Source organism: Thalassophryne amazonica, chromosome 15, assembly GCF_902500255.1.
Source record: "Thalassophryne amazonica chromosome 15, fThaAma1.1, whole genome shotgun sequence".
NCBI lineage: Eukaryota > Metazoa > Chordata > Actinopteri > Batrachoidiformes > Batrachoididae > Thalassophryne > Thalassophryne amazonica.
In genome coordinates this window covers 64,054,906-64,078,245 of record NC_047117.1, presented here as the reverse complement: position 1 = coordinate 64,078,245, position 23,340 = coordinate 64,054,906, and the positions used below count along the sequence as shown (strand labels likewise).

At 39.6% G+C, this 23,340-nt stretch overlaps 1 long non-coding RNA gene across 1 annotated transcript in view; it reads right to left on the bottom strand.

Moving 5' to 3' along the window:
* Positions 1–8,828: 8,828 nt before the first annotated feature.
* LOC117526781 overlaps positions 8,829–23,340 on the bottom strand; it is a 38,489-nt gene continuing 23,977 nt past the window's right edge. The window contains exons 3-4 of the long non-coding RNA XR_004565348.1: positions 9,687–9,788; positions 8,829–9,325 (exon numbers count right to left, since the gene is read on the bottom strand). This is a non-coding gene — a long non-coding RNA (uncharacterized LOC117526781). The remainder of the gene's footprint in view (positions 9,326–9,686; positions 9,789–23,340) is intronic.

Genomic DNA, 23,340 nt, shown 5'->3' with positions numbered 1-23,340 from the left:
ACACACACACACACACACACACACACACACACACACACACATACACACATACACACACATACACACACACACACACACACATACATACACACACACACACATACACACACACACACACACATACACACACACACACACACACACACTGATTGGTTCAGTAATCCATTATGTAAACCAACACGTTAATGTGACGTGTGTTGTGTGTTGGTTTAAAGTTAAATGTGCTTTTGTAAAATATTCCATTTTTATTTGTAAAAACAGGCATTTTTACGGAGCCCTGGAAGTGTCATCGCAATTGCATGTTTTAAAACTTTTATGATGTTGTAAAACGTGCACTCAATATTAGTAAGTAAGTAAGTAAATTTATTTATATAGTGCCTTTCACAGACATAAGACCATGTACACACGTTGTCGGGTATTTGTAAAACCGAGTATCTTACCCTTTCAGTTTGGGGAAAAAAACTTCATCCACACTACGTCGTTTAAAAAAAAATAAATAAAAAATCCATCCACATCGAACCGTATAAATGTGTTGTAATTAGTCTGCCAAACCTTTGGGTGGCGGTACTGATTAAAATTCTATCCAATCAGGAGCCTTATTCTCTTGTCGTCACTTCCACAAAAACTAAAAACATGGCACCAACCTCGTTCGTGTGGACCAATAAGGAGTCAGAATTACTTCTAACCGTAGTTTTAGAATACAAAGTTAAATATAAGCACACAAAAAGCGCCTGGACAATGGACAATACCAACACTGAGAGCAGCCAGGTACCCAGACGTTTAATACTGCCATGAACACTCCTGGCCAGTAGATGGCAGTAGCGGCCTTGAAAAAAATGTCAAACAAAATTCCAGATAATCCGTGTCTGCTACATTTAAGATGCGTGGAATTTAGCAAAGGCAAATACACTAACGTCTATAAACCCAGAGAATATATTCACAAGAGTTTTAGGCAGTAGAGTTTAATGCTGTTATCTGTGGACCCTGAACAGAGTGTCTGAAATGCATTTGTCCTGTCGTGAATGTCTGAGATTACCTTATGCTACCCATAATGCATTCCTGCCTGGCACAGCATGTGCTCACAAAACCTTAAAAATTAGCACATTCCTTTAAAACAAAAACATATGATATTTTCACTTTATAAACTTCAGACATGACAATAATTTTAAATAACTTGTCTAAAATGAGTGGTTAAAATTTGAACCATAAGTTAAACATGTATGCCTCTGGATGACTTGGTGACATTGCGATTATATTAGTATGGTGTTAAAGGAAATGACTTTTTTTTGGTCAAGGAAATTACTTTTTTTTGGTCACCAGTTCTCCTTTGCTTACAGACGATAGAGTGGTTTTTGTTTGCAGAGGGTAGAACAACATGCCTGTTAGGAAACTTTTAACAGGTAGGTCTCAACAGCTTTAACAGTTTTGAAAATGCTTTTCACAGTTCAGCTTAGTTTAGTACGTTATCGGTCTAAAAGTTATCGAACGGTAATTCATCGGAAGATAATTAGTCCGATGATGGTTTTTAAATTTATCTAAAAAGATAATCCGATAATGAAAACATTATCTTCGATAATTATCTGTTATCGGATTATCGGAAGTGTGCCCACCACTGGTCATTTCAAATGGCAACTTTCTGGCTTTAAGAAACACTATGAGAAATCAGGAAAAAACTGTGGCAGTCAGTAACGGTTACTTTTTTAGACCAAGCAGAGGGGAAAAAAAATATGGACTCACTCAATTCTGAGGAATAAATTATGGAATCACCCTGTAAATTTTATCCCCAAAACTAACACCTGCATCAAATCATATCTGCTCGTTAGTCTGCATCTAAAAAGGAGTGATCACACCTTGGAGAGGTGTTGCACCAAGTGGACTGACATGAATCATGGCTCCAACACGAGAGATGTCAATTGAAACAAAGGAGAGGATTATCAAACTCTTAACCCTTTACCTACTGAGGCTATAAATGGACGATTGCTTATAATTTTTTATTATAGCAATAAAATTAAGAAATAATGTTCTATGTTTGTGTGCTTTGGTACCCTTTTCCAAGAGTACCTGAATTTCAATTATATTACACCTGATTAACTATTTATACACATTATTTGTAAGTTTTAGCATTTAAAATGAGAAAAAACACAAAAACGAACTTGATTTTTTTTTCAGTTTTTTAGTGAAAAATTGTTATGTAAAGGAAGTTTGGATTTCACATTTTTAACAGGAGGCTGTAGGTGTTTACAATCAAAATAATTGTGTGTCTAGAACTCAGAAACAGCGCAGAAACAGTGCAAAAGTAAACATTTTACAAGGCGAAAATATGCAAAAAGTAACCAATTTTAAAGTGCAGAACCAAACAATATGAACTGAACAATCTGAACAAACAAAGTGCAAAATTATATATAAATATATAAATTATCTGTATTATTAAAATGTGAAATAAATCACTCATTTGATCACTCATTTTGTGCAAAATTATACAATATGAATAAAACAAAGTGTCAAACTATATACAAATATATAACCAAGAATCAAAATTAGATCTAAACTACATCAGTCAGTGTGGTACTGTTTGTAACAGTTTCTGTCTGGCTGAAGACAAGAGGCCAATTTTACAAAGTTTGCACATCCAGCAGGTTGACAGAACGCCGCCCCTTTGTGGATCGCTCACAAGTTGGGTTTCTACTGCTTGTTGGCACCGGGCAGTGGCTTGTGGCTGATGGAGCCATCACACTCACACAAACACACCTTCACAAATGACACTAACACCCTGCCTTTTCCTCAAAAATTACTACATTTATGTTTGCTGTCTGTCTCTGTACTTTTCTGTCACTTTTGCGCTCTTTTTCATACTTTTCCCTCGTTTCAAAAGTCACCGAACGCACTTTACCGTAATATATGCAACATATAGCATACTATTAGCACGGGTTCTTGGCTTGCTGTCAGTGTTGAAATTTTTCAGATTGAGGGCTTACATGAGAACTTACAGTAATGAGAATCAGCGGCGCACTAGTGTGAAACTTCTGTGTTTTTCCTCTGCATTATGACGTCACAGGCTTACGTTTACCGTAATGCACCATATATCATTGGAAAGCCCTTGGTGTTAGCTTAACAATGCACTTTGAATCATTCGGATTGGACAAACTATGGCGGAGTTACGGTAAAAAAAAAACGCATATGGAAAATATGGTGTGGGCGCCATCGCCGTAGATAAAGGGTTAAGAGAGATGATGCTGGAACTTTTGTTTGGTGCCGTTCCAATGAGATTTATAAAGTTGACTGCCTGGAGAGAACATGTAAATTTCCACAGTAATTGATATTATGGGGCTGCATGTCAGGTAAAGGCACTGGGGAGATGGCTGTCATTACATCATCAATAAATGCACAAGTTTACGTTGATATTTTGGACACTTTTCTTATCCCATCAATTGAAAGGATGTTTGGGGATGATATCATTTTTCAAGATGATAATGCATCTTGCCATAGAGCAAAAACTGTGAAAACATTCCTTGCAAAAAGACACATAGGGTCAATGTCATGGTCTGCAAATAGTCCGGATCTTAATCCAATTGAAAATCTTTGGTGGAAGTTGAAGAAAATGATCCATGACAAGGCTCCAACCTGCAAAGCTGATCTGGCAACAGCAATCAGAGAAAGTTGGAGCCAGATTGATGAAGAGTACTGTTTGTCACTCATTAAGTCCATGCCTCAGAGACTGCAAGCTGTTATAAAAGCCAGAGATGGTGCAACAAAATACTAGTGATGTGTTGGAGCGTTCTTTTGTTTTTCATGATTCCATAATTTTTTCCTCAGAATTGAGTGATTCCATTTTTTTTTTCCCCTCTGCTTGGTCTAAAAAAGTAACCATTACTGACTGCCACAATTTTTTTTTCCTGATTTCTTATAGTGTTTCTTAAAGCCAGAAAGTTGCCATTTGAAGTGACTTTAGTTTTGCGTCATGTCTGTGATCTGCTTTTTTTTCTACAAAATTAAACAACTGAATGAACATCCTCCGAGGCCGGTGATTCCATAATTTTTGCCAGGGGTTGTATATACATATATACATATACATATATATATATATATATATATATTTTTTTTTTTTCTAAATCTGTCTGCAGTTTGCACAACCACAGTGAGTTCTCATTCTACGAGGTCTGTCATTAAAGTATAGGTCCTTTTTATTTTTTTCAAAAACTATATGGATTTCATTCATATGTTTTTACGTCAGACATGCTTGAACCCTCATGCGCATGCGTGAGTTTTTCCACGCCTGTCGGTGACATCATTCGCCTGTGAGCACTCCTTGTGGGAGGGGTCATCGAGCCCCTCGTCGGAATTCCTTTGTCTGAGAAGCTGCTGAGAGACTGGCGCTTTGTTTTATCAAAATTTTTTGTAAACCTGTGAGGCACATCGAAGTGGACACGGTTCAAAAAATTAAGCTGGTTTTCGGTGAAAATTTTAACGGCTGATGAGAGATTTTGAGGTGATACTGTCGCTTTAAGGACTTCCCACGGTGCGAGACATCGCGCAGCGCTCTCAGGAGCCGTCGTCAGCCTGTTTCAAGCTGAAAACCTCCACATTTCAGGCTCTATTGATCCAGGACGTCGTGAGAGAACAGAGAAGTTTCAGAAGAAGTCGGTTTCAGCATTTTATCTGGATATTCCACTGTTAAAGGAGATTTTTTTAATGAAAGACGTGCAGACGGACTGCAGCGTCGGTTCGCAGCCGCTGCGACGCTCCGCCACAGGAAAAACACCTCCGTTGGAAGCCTTAAGGACAAGTTGGAACATGTCCAGCTGTTAAACAATTTCTCATATACTCACTCCACTGAAAGCCATCAAAAGCCGCCTGGATTTTACAAATGGTTATCAACACGGAGGTGTTTTTCCGCCGGCTGCGTCCCGACGCGCGGACCCGTCCGCACGTCTTTCATAAAAAAAAATAAAAAAAAATCTCCTTTAACACAGTGGAATATCCGGATAAAATGCTGAAACCGACTTCTTCTGAAACTTCTCTGTTCTCTCACGACGTCCTGGATCAACAGAGCCTGAAATGTGGAGGTTTTCAGCTTGAAACAGGCTGACGACGGCGCCTGGGAGCGCTGCGCGACGTCTCGCACCGTGGGAAGTCCTTAAAGCGACAGTATCACCTCAAAATCTCTCATCAGCCATTAAAATTTTCACAGAAAACCAGCTTAATTTTTCGAACCGTGTCCACTTCGATGTGCCTCACAGGTTTAGAAAAAATTTTGATCAAACAAAGCGCCAGTCTCTCAGCAACTTCTCAGACAAAGGAATTCCGACGAGGGGCTGGACGACTCCTCCCACAAGGAGTGCTCACAGGCGAATGACATCACCGACAGGCGTGGAAAAATTCACGCATGCGCACGAGGGTTCAAGCATGTCTGATGTAAAAACATATGAATGAAATCCATATAGTTTTTGAAAAAAAATAAAAAGGACCTATACTTTATTGACAGCCCTCGTATGTCCCACTCTCACGCTTCCTCTCATTAACCATATCATAAAATAAATGTCCAAGTTATTAGGCTTCATCTGCGTCAGTATAGCTATTGTCTCAATGATTATTTCTGGCACTTGTCTTAAGTACTGCTTCATTACTTTCTTTCAACTATTCACTTTTACTTTTAACCTGGTGCACAAAGGGTCTGTTACGCCTCTATTTGTTCCACTATTTAGCCAGGCTCCTCTAATGCAGCCGTTTTCTGCAGAGAAGCTTTCCAAGTCTTTCCTGTCTGACCCTTAGTACCTCGTTAATAAATCCGACACGCACAGAACATACAGCACTGTCAAAGTATTCGGCTTCTGATGTTCTTTACCATCTTGACTTTGTATTTAAGCCCTTTAGTTTCATGTCAAACAGGGAAGTACAGCCTTCCAGCACTGACTCAATGTGGGTGCTTGTTTCATCCTTACAAGGCAACAAAAGAGACTTTAGATCTACACAGTGAAACGTTCTTTAATGTCAACAACCAGACCAAACGCAAGAAGCCAAAAACAAGCAAATCCAAATTAATAAACAGCTCAAATTATGGAGAGGATTTGTCCATTCAGGCTTGGAAGATTGATTTCTGACTATGACCGGGCATCACGTGAATACGGGACGCCAAGTCAAAAACCCCTGCAATATGTATTGGCTTATCACGACAGAACATACAGTCTTAAGACTGTGGATCTCAGACTTTAGACAGACTGCAAAGAGTTTGCAACCAATTTCACAACATTTTCATATGAACTCACTGAGAGCAAGAAAACATTCAACCAGACATCACAAAAATAAGTACTGCATGTCAACAATTTTTGTGCAAAGCCTTTGAAACCTGGCCAATACGCAAAGTTCACAAGTACATGTTAATGCTTAAAGCCCCTTTCACACCAGGGCTGCTCCCAGTTGCTCCCTGTGGTGTCATGACGACGCAGGAATTTCTGCGTCACGTGCGCGCAGCAGGGGGCAGAGAGGAGGTGAGAACGCAGCCTGTAGGTTCTCTGCACAGAGAAATCAGAGTGCACAGTTTGGCTGCAGACAGACTGTGCACTCTGACTTCTCTTCTACTTGTGCTGAGCTGCAGGGCTGCACTCTGACTTCTCTTCTACTTGTGCTGAGCTGCAGGGCTGCGCTCTGAGTTCTGTTATAGTTTATCTTTCCTCCATTGACCGCGAGATGCGCGCGCGCACGAACCATCCTTAAGCAAATGTGGAGATGGCTGGAGTTCTACTTGATGCTGACATGTCCTGGACTTATGTCCTTTTTTAACTGTGATAAGAGAGTCTGAGGAGATAAAGGAACTAACTGCCTGCAGACAATTTCTTTTCTTTCCTCCTTTGACCGCGAGATGCGCGCGCACGCATGTGAGCGAACCGTCAAGCAAATGTGGAGATGTCTGGAGTTCTACTTGATGTTGACATGTCCTGTCTCAGGACTTATGTCCTTTTTTTAACTGTGATGTGAGAGTTTGAGCAGAGAACAAGGAACTAATGCCTGCAGCCAGAGTTTTTGTTTCTTTTAATTGTTCACATGTGCATGCGTGAACGAATGTCCATGAGTGGACTAGAGATGTCCGCACTTTTTACTGGATATTTCTGGCAATCAGTCTGCATTTTTTTTTCTTCAGCATTTAGTTTTTACTGCATTAAGTACACGGCATAACAATCCTGTGTGATTTATACAGTGGAACACAGCAGGAATCATAAATTGGCTTCGAGTCATGCCGGGTAACGCCTCTTTGCCCCGACTCGCGCTGGAACCACTTCCTTTCTGTGTCGAGCACAGGACGCCAAAAAAATTAAACAGGTTTAATTTTTCGGCGCCTGACTTGCTTCCTCCTTTGCGCCCTCACGCTGTTGTGGCGCCAAGCTGCATCGTCTCAGCACTGAGCTGCTTCCACGCAGCGTCGTCATAATGACGCACAGCGCAACTGGGAGCAACCGGGAGCACCCCCGGTGTGAAAGGGGCTTAAGGCAAGCTGTACTGACATTTTATCAGTGCTATGGAAACAGACAAACTCGCTGAATAATGCCATTGATAACTGGTGCAAGACTTTAACCCTCAGGATTTGAAGGATGCACCCAGATATCCAACTCTTTTTTTTGTCATGTTTCTATTAACAGATGAGTAAATCAACTGCTTCCTGGAACTACAAACTCTGCTGTAAAATGCATCTCTGCTCTTGACTAGCTTCCACGCACAGCCATTCCTAGAGCCCAAAGAAGGTCACGAGTCTGCCTGCCGCTGCTACAGGCTGCAGTTAGAACACAGTGACGCTCTGTGAGGATGTTAACTGATTAACACAGCCACTAAATGCTCTTAAATGCTAAAATAACAGTCCTGTCAGACTAAAAATACAAATTTCCCCCAGGATCAACAAGCCCTAGCCCCCTTCCCCAATAGAGCAAATGGACATTTTTTGTGAGGGACTTTCCACTATTCATCTACTAAAGGATATTTATGGACACATCTAGCTGGAACAGGTGACTATTTTATTTATTATTTTTAGATTATCATTACGATTTATTATTTGGAATGCGACCAATAACACGACCTGGAGCTACTGCAATGTACTGCACATTTTTTGTAATTACACTGTAAAGCCAAAATACATTGTTTTAAAATTGTTCACACATATGGCACTACTTCTGTGACCCAAAGACTTTGGTAAACCCATTTCAAACACCGAAACGGTTTATCCATATGAATAAAGGGAGACTTTCAATACAGATTTGAAGAATTTTCTAAAAATAGTTTGTCAGGTTTAGAGACAAATTTTTTTCTGTACAGTGTTCTGCACAAATATGTGACATTCTGAAAGCTGGACTTCTTGTGAACATTTTAATACATAACACATGAGCATTATACTAATTAGAGTGCCAAGGACCCCGTGGGCTCAATTAAAGCCCAAGGCAAAATGGCCATTTCCAGCATAAAATGGCTACCAAACGAACAAATCTATGCAAATAATTTTGGGACAGAAATAATGTCAATGACCAATATTGTGCCCTTGCTAAATTAAAAGAAAAGTTATTGGGCAGTTTTTGAGAAAATTGGGTCCAAATTCCCAAATTGGCTGTTTTCAGCATAAAAATGGCCGCCATTTCCAAACAAATTTATGACTATACTTTTTTGATGTGAAATATGTCAATGACCCACAATACACCCTTGACAAATTAGAGAGAAAAAAAGAGACCGTTTTTGAGATATTGCAATAAACGGATGACGCCCATGGACACTGTGCCATGACACAGGGTTAGCTGCGTATCAGCCGGTAACCCCCCTGACCCCAAAAAAAGTACCTTAAAAGAGGGAACTACTGAAAGTATAGTAAAATCTAGAAAATACCTCTGGACCCAAAAGAGTTAAATGCATAATTCACATTAATAGAACGAGATAAATTTGTCAGGTTTGATGGTAGACACAATAAAGATAACATGGAAGTACAGTCCTGTCATATACTTTCCCATATTTTATCTACACAATCAGGATGACCTTCATACTTTACAGCCTGGTACTACAGGTAAACTGGGTGTCACACTGCATCACAATCCTTTACCTGATCTGCTGTACTCGTAGATGTGTGTTATAAAGGGCATAATCTTGCAAACATTTGCTAAATGTGCATGTGTGTTTCATGTTGTACAAGATAGCTAAATGCTACTTGACTACAGTGCACGAGTAATGTGTACATGCATTAATCTGAGCTGACAAAAATAGGTCAGCTGCTAAATGGGCTTAACAAAATAATGCAAATGAAACGTTAATTATATTTTGCTTTATCAAAACACTTACCTTTGGGTTTCTGATCAGGAGCCTGCTGGGAAAAGAAAGAGAGGACTTAGGGTCACTAAGATGTATATAAAGAAAATTTTAAAACTCACTGTAATTTACCAAGAAATGGGTTAGTATGTATTCAAGTCATTTTATGTTTTCTGATGAAAGGCAACCAGCATTAACAAGAGTCAGTTGTTGAATGTGCACTTAATGCCATTTTGGCGCATGAATGTACACAAAGGTTGAATTTATTAAAAGTCATGAATGATGAAGCACTGGAATTTAACAACACCCTGTACACAAACCACACCAATCCACAGTTGAAAATCTGATAGTAGGAAGTAGTAGGTAGGAACAGTTTTCCACATGTGTATGTCCAGGTGTGTCATTTTCACACTTACCTTATTCTGAGCGTCCTTGCTGGTCTTTTCTTCTTGTTTTTTCTTTTTCTTTTCTTCCATCAAATGGTCGTCTTTCTTCTGTAGTTAGCTCCTCTCAGCTGCCTAAACAGAAGGGGGAAAAAGAGAGTGGTGAGAAGACAAAGGGAAAACTTGGTTTCAGCTCAAGTGCATAAAGATCTTATCCTCCATATAAAGCACATGGCACTGAAACAAATACTTGATAACCGTGTACAGAGACATACATTAAAAAAATATACATAAAACGTGTCCACAAAAACTATAATGCACACTGGAGAAACTTCAAATGCCTGTTTAGGGTTTAAGGCATCTGAGTAAATATTTTCAACTCCAATTAGCACAGTACAAATTTCTCATGATGATGATGACGACGACGACTGCACCGGTATCTGCAGCATCACTCATGTTATTCAGCACACCTGTTATTTAACAGATGTGCATGAATATATGGCCACTCAAGAGCATGGCAACTGTACTGTGATACTACAGATGCAATGTCAGGCTGAGGGATAGCACATTTCTGACACACAAAAAGAAATGTTGCATAAAGCTGCTGCTAATACCTGGACACTTCCATAGACTGTATACTGGACAAATCCTGCGTGACATTACACCTATCACAGGTTTTCAACAGAGACCTGAAAAAGCTGTTTTGAAGCCCAAAAACTGCTGCTCTGGGTGTCGCCATGTTAGCAGCGCTTGAATTGCCTGCATCATGGCCAACACATATCTGGATAAAAAGGCGGAGCATAGGCGACACCATTCACAACATGGGTGTAACAAATGCGGCCCAAACAGGTCCCCATCTTAAAGGGGATAGAGAATCAAAATCATCTTTTTCATGTTTTTGGTGTTAGTTCAGAGTCTCCCCGCTGTGGGGAATACACACGAAGTGCCAGCAAGTTTCAGAACCTCTGTTTCAAGTATTTCTCCTTTTTTGAATTGCCCCTAGAAAACAGGCCAATCCGTTTTTGAGAGAAAACTTGCGTCACTTTTTCACCAATAGCCCCCCCCCCCCCCCACACACACACACACACACACACCCACACCCCTTAGAAATTAATTATTCATAAGGTTGTGCCCACCCATTCGTAACACTCGAAGAGAAGCAATGGCGAGCTACAGGTGTGCTTTCCCAGGCTGTTTTAGCGGACTACGATCTTCCCACGGAAAGCAATGTACGCGATCACTGGCTTTTATTCATTTTTAACTGCATCCCCAGTACATACAACCGCCGACTATTTCTTTGCTCTGTGCATTTCACGGAGGACTGTTTCACAAACCTTGCACGATTTCGAGGTGGCTTTAGTCGGCATTTAATACTCAGTAGAGGGTCAGTTCCGACTCTGCGACAAAATCAACCCCAGCAATCAGTACAGCCTGTGAGTATCACATTTTCTTTTGTTTTAAATTTGTGTTGCGCCATATTCCTGTTGTAAGAATTGCACGTTAGAATGGCACGTTAGCTCTGGTTTGTTCCTCTAAAGGGAATGAGCTAACCCCTTAGCAGCTAGGGATGTGTATCGAGAACCGGTTCCTTTTGGGTATCGTTAAGAAATGACTCGATCCACCGACATCAATAAGCTTTGTGCTTAACGATTATGTTATCGGTCCTTCAGAGTGGCCGTTGTTTTGGGGGGTGTTTGTCAGGAAAATGATAATTTCTGTATTGATTACAGACCCTGCAGTGGGTCCGTAAACAACTTTTATGCAGCGCGGCTTTGCTTTGAGCCTTGAACCAATCGAAGCAGTGCTTCGCAGATTGAAGCAATGCTTCGATTATTGTTTCTTTCTTTTGCTTAATTTTCTCCTGCTAAAACCCTAAAGAGCATACATATGTGAGTATTATTTACCTTTTCTATGTTAAACCGACCTGTTATGTTCTTCTGAAACAGCTGATAGATGTATTTTATAACTTAAAAATGGGAGCGATGCTAACACGTTAGCATGTCTATGGCATTTTCAATGTTAAAAGTTAGCATTGCAGCTTTCATCACGTTCGGGTGCATTTGTTTTCAAATTGTAATATTTCTTAAATTTATTTTGTTTATATATTAATAATCTAATGATTATTATATACAATTTTAGAGAAAGAGGCAAAAAAAACCTGAATAGAAACAACAGAAAATATAAAAGCAATGAAAATAAAAAAAATAATGCTTTCTTTTCAGTGAGAGCAAGGGCAGCCAATCAAACAACAGCAACTGATCAGCGCCACCTACTTGCATTTCATAATGAGGTTGCCAAATAAGCTCCGAAACGACGCCATTAAAGGAAAACGAGGCATTCTAAACCCAGCATAGTAACATAGCTGTTTCAGAGAGCCTTTTAGGAAGGTTCTGAGCCATTACAGACCCAACCAATTTTTTGGGGGGGCTACATATCACATCACAGAACAAGGATTAATGCCCCATTCAACCTCTCTCTATCACCTTTAAGAATTACGGACAAGTTGAGCTAACAGGCAACAGGTGTTTATTAAATGTTATTTTTGGGGACTGGGCAGTGGTTCTCATAACGGTTTTATTTTGGTCTGGGCGTTAAAAATTATTACCCGCTTATTTCCTCAGTAATCATGGATAAACTGGACCTAGCATAATCAAACTACTGACAGCTGCTAAAATGGTAATGTTACCATTCAAAATTAAAATCACATAATTTCACTAGATGTTAATACATGTTAGATGATCTCTTACGAAATTAAGCACACAACAAACCATATTATTCCAGATATTTGTAATAAAATGCTCAAAGAGAGACTGTCCTCCACAGCAGCCGCAGTCAGCAGCCTCCGAGTGAGCCTAGCTCTGTGCTCGGCTCAGTGACAAAGCACAAGCTGTCACTTAAAGCAGCCACACCCCTAATCATGCATACGTTTATGACTTAACATGTCTTGAACTAGTAAGTTTAAAAAACACCCAAATATAGAGACCAAAACTGGTTGTACAAGGTGGTAAACATGTTTATTTCTGTTGTTAAGTTGGACATTTTAACACAAGCTTCTATGAGAATCTGTCTCAAGAGGCCAGTCAAGGCACTTCGTCTTGTTCTTCTACAGGGAACAGCATACCAGTTAATTAAACAGAGAGTAGCGTTGAAACAGATCATAGCTGATCCATACAAACTGCTCCCACGGTTTGGGAAGCATGTGATCTGCTGATTAAGTGCAAAGTTTACTTTGTGTCACGTAGGGCTGCAGCTATCGATTATTTTAGTAATCGAGTATTCTATCGATTAATCAGATAAAAAGTACTTTTGCGTTTTTAACATCAACAGTCCAGGGCTCTCCCTAAGCAATGGCACAATGTCGCTGCATCATCACGGAGATAGTAAAATGTAGCGTATCCCTTTCTGTTTTCCTGGGTAAGCCATTTCAGCAAAATGCCAACACTTTCGCTCAGTGACATTGTGCCACTGCTTATGGATAGCCCTGGACTATTGATCTTGTTTAAAAATGCAAAAGTACTTTTTATCCGATTACTCGATTAATCGCCAGAATAATCAATACAATACTCGATTAATAAAATAATCGATAGCTGCAGCCCTAGATAACTCCCATTAATTTTGACACACACAGTAAAAATAAATAAATAAATAAAATAAATAAATCACTGAGTAGCGATTAAAGCAGCTGTGTGTGTACCTCATGCAGTCATGAACACAGCTTCTTAGAAACAGCCTTGTGCTCCACTTGGTGCATGTTCATCACACATCTGGATCCAAAAACAGAACCTCTCAAAAAATTAAAGTAGTTGAGGACAATTACTCCGCCTTCTCTTCTCTGTGCAACTTTTAGCCCACTGAATCAAGAGTCACGCTCTAAGATAATGAATATTCCTGATTTTTTTCTTAGTATCTGCTGTACAGGACCACTGCCATAAGTGAAGGGGGATCAGAGTGTGGGACTAACGAATTTATCCTCAGAGTTATAAATAAAAACATCAATACCCTCCACCAGACAATGTAGATACGCTCATCTCAAAAATAAAAAAATAAATAATACCAATAATACTATAATAACAATAAATTGAAGTTATAAACTCAGATCAGCTTTGCTCAACTTCTTATTACCTGATGCCATCAAATATGGCCATCGGGTATTGTGAAGACTTTGCACCCATCTTTCCGTCTGTCTGTCAGAATTGAGTAGTACCGTAACATCAGTGGCTGGTCTAGCTAGCTGCAAACTCTGTTTCATTTGTGTGTAAATATAACCTCTTTGTCAGATATTATATAAAAGCTAGTGAGAAATAAATACTTCTAAACGTGAAAATGCTGTTTTTTTTCATAACTCTGACAAAAGACACAAGGAAGAAGCTAATAGTGCAACTTTATCCAAATTTGATTTCTGTGTCAAAAACCTAGTAAGATTCACACAAGCACATCTACAACCCCTGGCTAAAATTATGGAATCACCGGCCTCAGAGGATGTTCATTCAGTTGTTTAATTTTGTAGAAAAAAAAGCAGCTCACAGACATAACAAAACTAAAGTAATTTCAAATGGCAACTTTCTGGCTTTAAGAAACACTATAAGAAATCAGGAAAAAAAATTGTGGCAGTCAGTAACGGTTACTTTTTTAGACCAAGCAGAGGGAAAAAAAAATATGGAATCACTCAATTCTGAGGAAAAAATTATGGAATCATGAAAAACAAAAGAACGCTCCAACACATCACTAGTATTTTGTTGCACCACCTCTGGCTTTTATAACAGCTTGCAGTCTCTGAGGCATGGACTTAATGTGTGACAAAGAGTACTTTTCATCAATCTGGCTCCAACTATCTCTGATTGCTGTTGCCAGATCAGCTTTGCAGGTTGGAGCCTCGTCATGGACCATTTTCTTCAACTTCCACCAAAGATTTTCAATTGGATTAAGATCCAGACTATTTGCAGACCATGACATTGACCCTATGTGTCTTTTTGCAAGGAATGTTTTCACAGTTTTTGCTGTATGGCAAGATGCATTATCATCTTGAAAAATGATTTCATCATCCCCAAACATCCTTTCAATTGATGGGATAAGTGTCCAAAATATCAACGTAAACTTGTGCATTTATTGATGATGTAATAACAGCCATCTCCCCAGTGCCTTTACCTGACATGCAGCCCCATATCATCAATGACTGTGGAAATTTACATGTTCTCTTCAGGCAATCATCTTTATAAATCTCATTGGAACGGCACCAAACAAAAGTTCCAGCATCATCACCTTGCCCAATGCAGATTCGAGATTCATCACTGAATATGACTTTCATCCAGTCATCCACAGTCCACGATTGCTTTTCCTTAGCCCATTGTAACCTTGTTTTTTTCTGTTTAGGTGTTAATGATGGCTTTCGTTTAGCTTTTCTGTGTGTAAATCCCATTTCTTTTAGGCGGTTTCTTACAGTTCGGTCACAGACGTTGACTCCAGTTTCCTCCCATTCGTTCCTCATTTGTTTTGTTGTGCATTTTCGATTTTTGAGACATATTGCTTTAAGTTTTCTGTCTTGACACTTTGATGTCTTCCTTGGTCTACCAGTATGTTTGCCTTTAACAACCTTCCCATGTTGTTTGTATTTGGTCCACAGTTTAGACACAGCTGACTGTGAACAACCAACATCTTTTGCAACATTGCGTGATGATTTACCCTCTTTTAAGAGTTTGATAATCCTCTCCTTTGTTTCAACTGACATCTCTCGTGTTGGAGCCATGATTCATGTCAGTCCACTTGGTGCAACAGCTCTCCAAGGTGTGATCACTCCTTTTTGGATGCAGACTAACGAGCAGATCTGATTTGATGCAGGTGTTAGTTTTGGGGATGAAAATTTACAGGGTGATTCCATAATTTATTCCTCAGAATTGAGTGACTCCATATTTTTTTCCCCCTCTGCTTGGTCTAAAAAAGTAACCGTTACTGACTGCCACAATTTTTTTTCCTGATTTCTTATAGTGTTTCTTAAAGCCAGAAAGTTGCTATATGAAATGACTTTAGTTTTGTGTCATGTCTGTGATCTGCTTTTTTTCTACAAAATTAAACAACTGAATGAACATCCTCCGAGGCCGGTGATTCCATAATTATTGCCAGGGGTTGTAAGAGTAATAACAGTATAGAGCTGTACTTATCATTTACATACAAGTACTTGGGCAGCGCCCATTTCATCAAAATAACTCAAATGGTAAATTTGGACAGGCGTTACCAAATAAATAAATAAATAAATAAATAATCACTGAGAAACCTTGGTTAATAATTACATTACCCCACCTCAATGTGTCAAACTAATACTGCAGGAATAGGGCTAATGACTGCTCAAAGTCTGGAACCCACAGACAGCACTAAGTGCTGAGTTTCCTACTTTGAGATGGCCTTGATCATAGTGGTTGCTTGTTTCAGGTTTTTTTTCTGCCTTTAGTTTTGTCTTCAGTAAGTGAAAAGCATAATCTATTGGGTTTAAACCAGGTGACTGACTTGGACCTGGAAGAATATTCCATTTGTTTGCCTTGAAGAGTGCTTGGTTTGCTTCAGCAGTATGTTTTGAGTCATTTTCCCATCTGCACTGTAAAGATCCTTCCTATCAGTCTGTTAGCATTTGGCTGAAAATAGCAAGTACCGAGAAAAGCCCTATACACTACAGAATTAATTTTGCCACTTCCATCAGCAGCCACACCATCAATAAACACCACTTCCACTCGCAGCCATACATGCCCATGCCACAATACTCCCTCTTTGGCTCGTGAGCCAATGCTTTCCATCCCCATACTTCTATTTCCACCATTCTGATATAAATTTGGTTTCACATGTCTATTAAAAAATAAACAAAAAATCTTGTTCTGTAACTGGGCAGGATTTTTGTTTTTTAATAAGATGTTTTCTGGCAAAATATAATCTGGTCTTCGTGTTATTGTTACCAGTGAACTGCAGCTCTGTAAACCTGTATACCGTATTTTCCGCACCATAAGGCGCACCTAAAAGCCTTAAATTTTCACAAAAATCGTCTGTGCGCCCTATAATCCGGTGCGCCTTATGTGCGCACTGAATTCCAAAATCTGTAAAAACGACCGACGTTGTCTTTGACTGTCGGAATATAGGACCATTTCCTGCTGACACAGGGACGTAATACGTAAAGTACGTACGCTGGCAGCGTAGAGTACGTACCCTGGCAGCGATAAACCAATCGGAGAACATTACGTAATACGTAAAGTACGTACGCTACCAGTGATAAACCAATCAGAGAAGAGTCCGTGGTACGTACACTTACCTCCGCCACTCCTCCGGTAGTTACCGTATATTACAGGTATCCTGCAAAACAACATTTGTTTGTCTAAGGACCCCGGAAAATGGCGCCAGCGAAGAGACATGCTTACGAGGCACAATTCAAACTGCAGGCTATCAGTTACGCGGCTGTTGATGGGAATAGAGCAGCTGCGAGAGGAAACAAGAAAATGAACTGCGCCAAGTTCAAAAGACCAAACGGAGTTTCCACGGAAACAAAGCGAGGTGGCCACAGCTAGAAGACCAACTCAAGCAATGTGTCACTGAACAAAGAACAGCCGGGAGAAGTGTCTCTACAGTCACCATTCGGCTGAAGACAAAAACGATAGCGATGATTAGCGGGAACCTGGCGTGTTTGATGGCGAAATTGCCCAGCTTTTCAATTCAGACACAGAAGATGAGGACTTCGATGGATTTGTGACAGAACCATAATAAAAAACAATGTGAGTACCATATTGTTAAATACCGGTAGTTCAAAGTTGTTAAAAAGTTGAAATAAACTCACTGTTTTGCCTCTGTGACCTTTTTTTTTGTAGACTATATGTTTTAGCGTGCGCCTTCTGTAAGGGTTAAGTACCCGCTAATTGAAGCCGTGCCTTATAATCCGGTGCGCCTTTTGTAAGGGTTAAGTATCGGCTAACTGAGGGCGCACCTTATAATCCAGTGCGCCTTGTGGTTCAGAAAATACGGTACTTAGAATCATGATGGCCCCTCTTAATTGTACACCCTGACAATGACACGCCTACCTCTTCTGGAGTGTTATTAACTTGACTAGTTGATTTTTCTTCACCAATGAACGAATTCTGCCATCACCTACTGTAGTTGTCTTTTCTGGTCCAAAAGCCGGCCAATATCAGCTTCTGATACAGACGTAATTCACGTATCGGAAAATACTGATCCAACCTGCGACATTTTCCGATATCGAAGAGCCACTGTGAACCCTCTCAACTGCTGTTTATTCTCTGCTGTACAATCTATTGTACAATATTACAATATGCATACTATCAACCTATAACAAGGATTTGTACCAACTTTCACAAAATGTGTCGTAAATATGTGAGGAGTTGATTTCAGAATGCAGGCACCAACTCATTATACTGGCAGTCTCTGGGATTGTTAATCAAGGGCCATAACTCTGGTAAAATGTGCCCAAATGGAACGATGTGAAAATGTGTGTATTACCAACATACAACAAAGACTTCTATCAAGTTTCACAAAATTCTTCCTAAAACTGTGAGAGGAGTTCATTTCAGAACTCCTGTACCCTTTTTAGGACGGAAAGACGAACGGAAATCGCCATGACACAAACCCCCTTCAGGTCTTTGGCCAGCAAGAGCCTAATAAATTCCTAACAATTTTTCAGTAGATTTCTATTTTATTTTAATCATATAAAACGCTGAAAGTACAGTCAATACCTATAAATTAACATTCAACAACCTGCCTGACAAAATGAACTTTACAGATTTTGACGAGTAAAATCTAAAAATGTCAGACATTACCTGGACGCCATTAAAAGAAACCTTCATGTGCGCACTGAAAACGTATTAATTTTCTACGAAAAGCTGTGGTACCTTTGCACTGTTAAAAACTCCTCAATAACTAATTTCACACCATAATCAGTGCTGATTAAACCAAGCCGTCATAAAAAAGGTAAAACACTGATTCTTAACGTTGTCTGAGGGATGATTCATAGGACATCAAGTCTGCCAGTCTGCAACACAAGAATGAGGGTTACTAACCAACACCAAGCCTGAAAAAAATTCCAGGGGAAACACTGAACTGGCTGGCCACCCAAAAGCATACCTCAAACATTTTACAATATGTGAACTTAAAAATATAAATATGCATATACACTGAATAAAAATATAAACGCAACACTTTTGTTTTTGCTCCCATTTTTCATGAGCTGAATGCAAAGATCTAAAACATTTTCTATATACACAAAAGACCTATTTCTCTCAAATACTGTTCACAAATCTGTCTAAATCTGTGTTAGTGAGCACTTCTTTGCTGAGATAATCCATCCCGTCTCACAGGAGTGACAAAGATGTTGATTAGACAGCATGATTATTGCACAGGTGTGCCTTAGGCAGGCCATAATAAAAGGCCACTCTAAAATGTTCAGTTTTAACACACAGCACAATGCTATAGAGGTCAAGCTTTGAGGGAGCATGCAAGTGGCATGCTGACTGCAGGAATGTCCACCAGAGCTGTTGCCCGTGAATTGAATGTTCATTTCTCTATAAGCCGTCTCCAAACGCATTTCAGATGTACAGATCTCATCTTATCAATACCCATCCCTATCCCCAGACCCCTCAATAAAGCAAAACTGCACATTTCCGAGTGGCCTTTTATTGTGGCCAGCCTAAGACTCACCTGCGCAATAATCATGCTGTCTAATCAGCATCTTTATCAAATCAATCAAATAAAATCAATTTCATTTATATAGAGCCAAATCACAACAGTTGCCCCAAGGCGCTTTATATTGCAAGGCAAAAGCCATACAATAATCACAGAAAAACCCCAACGGTCAAAACGACCCCCTATGAGCAAGCACGTGGCGACAGTGGGAAGAAAAAACTCCCTTTTAACAGGAAGAAACCTCCAGCAGAACCAGGCTCAGGGAGGGGCAGTCTTCTGCTGGGACTGGTTGGGGCTGAGGGGAGAGAATCAGGAAAAAGACATGCTGTGGAAGACAGCAGAGATCAATCACTAATGATTAAATGCAGAGTGGTGCATACAGAGCAAAAAGAGAAAGAAACACTCAGTGCATCATGGGAACCCCCCAGCACTCTAAGTCTATAGCAGCATAACTAAGGGATGTTTCAGGGTCACCTGATCCAGCCCTAACTATAAGCTTTAGCAAAAAGGAAAGTTTTAAGCCTAATCTTAAAAGTAGAGAGGGTGTCTGTCTCCCTGATCCGAATTGGGAGCTGGTTCCAGAGGAGAGGAGCCTGAAAGCTGAAGGCTCTGCCTCCCATTCTACTCTTACAAACCCTAGGAACTACAAGTAAGCCTGCAGTCTGAGAGCGAAGTGCTCTATTGGGGTGATATGGTACTATGAGGTCCCTAAGATAAGATGGGACCTGATTATTCAAAACCTTATAAGTAAGAACAAGAATTTTAAATTCTATTCTAGAATTAACAGGAAGCCAATGAAGAGAGGCCAATATGGGTGAGATATGCTCTCTCCTTCTAGTCCCTGTCAGTACTCTAGCGGCAGCATTTTGAATTAACTGAAGGCTTTTCAGGGAACTTTTAGGACAACCTGATAATAATGAATTACAATAGTCCAGCCTAGAGGAAATAAATGCATGAATTAGTTTTTCAGCATCACTCTGAGACAAGACCTTTCTAATTTTAGAGATATTGCGCAAATGCAAAAAAGCAGTCCTACATATTTGTTTAATATGCGCATTGAATGACATATCCTGATCAAAAATGACTCCAATATTTCTCACAGTATTACTAGAGGTCAGGGTAATGCCATCCAGAGTAAGGATCTGGTTAGACACCATGTTTCTAAGATTTGTGGGGCCAAGTACAATAACTTCAGTTTTAGCTGAATTTAAAAGCAGGAAATTAGAGGTCATCCATGTCTTTATGTCTATAAGACATTCCTGCAGTTTAACTAATTGGTGTGTGTCCTCTGGCTTCATGGATAGATAAAGCTGGGTATCATCTGCATAACAATGAAAATTTAAGCAATGCTTTCTAATAATACTGCCTAAGGGAAGCATGTATAAAGTGAATAAAATTGGTGCTAGCACAGAACCTTGTGGAACGCCATAATTAACCTTAGTCTGTGAAGAAGACTCCCCATTTACATGAACAAACTGTAATCTATTAGATAAATATGATTCAAACCACTGCAGCGCAGTGCCTTTAATACCTATGGCATGCTCTAAACTCTGTAATAAAATTTTATGGTCAACAGTATCAAACGCAGCACTGAGGTCTAACAGGACAAGCACAGAGATGAGTCCACTGTCTGAGGCCATAAGAAGATCATTTGTAACCTTCACTAATGCTGTTTCTGTACTATGATGAATTCTGAAACCTGACTGAAACTCTTCAAATAGACCACTCCTCTGCAGATGATCAGTTAGCTGTTTTGCAACTACCCTTTCAAGAATTGTTGGAGATTGGCCTATAATTAGCTAAGATAGCTGGGTCAAGTGATGGCTTTTTAAGTAATGGTTTAATTACTGCCACCTTAAAAGCCTGTGGTACATAGCCAACTAATAAGATAGACTGATCATATTTAAGATCGAAGCATTAATTAATGGTAGGGCTTCCTTGAGCAGCCTGGTAGGAATGGGGTCTAATAGACATGTTGATGGTTTTGAGGAAGTGACTAATGAAAATAACTCAGAGAGAACAATCGGAGAGAAAGAGTCTAACCAAATACCAGCATTACTGAAAGCACCCAAAGATAACGATATGTCTTTGGGATGGTTATGAGTAATTTTTTCTCTAATAGTTAAAATTTTATTAACAAAGAAAGTCATGAAGTCATTACTAGTTAAAGTTAAAGGAATACTCGGCTCAATAGAGCTCTGACTCTGTCAGCCTGGCTACAGTGCTGAAAAGAAACCTGGGGTTGTTCTTATTTTCTTCAATTAGTGATGAGTAGTAAGATGTCCTAGCTTTATGGAGGGCTTTGGAGGAGGGCATGCCACACCTGTGAGATGGGATGGATTATCTCAGCAAGAGAAGTGCGCACCAACACAGATTTAGACAGAACAATATTTGAGAGAAATAGGTCTTTTGTGCACATAGAAAATGTTTTAGATCTTTTAGTTCAGCTCATGAAAATGGGAGCAAAAACAAAAGTGTTGTGTTTATATTTTTGTTCAGTGTAAGTACATGTTGAGTGTCACCATCAACTTTAAGATTATTTTTAAAATCCAGATTTTGTAAATCACAGAGCTCTTTAACCTCCTGACTTCCAGGTATATCATCCTGACTACCTTCCTGATAGTCAGGAGAATATGAGTTTAGTTGAGGAGCATAAAGAACCGAAAGGGACTTATTTATTGTAACTAGACAGCAGCCATATCACTACTTTCAAATTCACTGAAATGGTGTTAAAAAATTGTACTAATTAATTAACATAAAACTATGTTAATTATTGAATGTCAGTATGATGTCAAAATGACAAATCACTTGTTTTCTATTTTAGCTGCATGCCACTCGTGGCATATGTGGATGGGGGGGGGGCGCACTGTACAGGCAATGCAAGATGTGTCTAGCAATCTGTCATCAACATGGTCGCTGAAATGAATGCTGTATGTTTCAGGCCCTGCCAGGGTCCTTGATTGTAAGTGGTCCTTACAGTTGCAGAATAGTGTAATTGCAAAATTAATTTTGAGATCACAAATGAAGGCTAAATAATCACCACAATAACTTCTTTGACATGTCTTCACATTCATTGATAGATCCTGCATTCCCTCTCCCTGCACTGGCAACAATACACTCACACCAACTCATCTTTGCATTTTCTTTCACAATGCTATTTTTAGTCTGACAGCTAAAAGAGCTGGTTTAAAGACAAGTAACAGTAAGAAAAAAGAACAGACTGGAAGAAAGACACCATTCAGACCAAGAGACTGACAGAATAAAACAGAAAGTCTTTATACTAAGATTTGTTTCCAGTGGGTGTGAGTGAAACAAGCTACAGATAGCCAGCCCGAGGGTCTGGGGAACTAAAGGCTGCATTTCAGTACGTATTGTGTTTGGCTGAGCTTTAGTGACAGGTCATGGAAACTATTGGAAAGATGAGCTGATTCACATGGACTCCAGAGAGTGCAAGTGTGTGTGTCTATTTGTGTAGACTTAGGTCAGAATGAGACAATCTATAAGTTGCACAAAAATGGATGATGCCTATTGCCTCCAACTCAGCCAAAGATAATAGCTAATTCCATTGTGTTGGTGGTGGTCCTGTGAATCATGGAGAGAGAGGAAAAAAACCCTCAGAGAGGCCGCCATATTGCCTCTACAATATGTCAGTGTGCAGTTATGGCCCGACTTTCACTTGGAGTACCAAGTGGTTTTTGGACACTGGAGCAGGGCTACAAAACTTGGGGCCCTTTATTTTGGCATGCCATGGCAGATCAGAGGCTATCTGTAAATTAATAAATTACTGTTAAGCAGTTTAAAGGGTAGTATTTTTCTTGACATTTTTTTATATTTAGAATGTCAGTTTTCTATAAAATACAATGTGTTTGATTGTTGGCTACTCCCATTTTGCTCAGTCACCACAGTGGATCCACATACCAATTTGGCACAAATTTTATGACAAATGTGCAAGGACAGTGAAGCAGAGGTGGCGTTTAAACCGCAGACCTTTCTGCTATGAGGCAAGAGTACTACCACCGGCCCA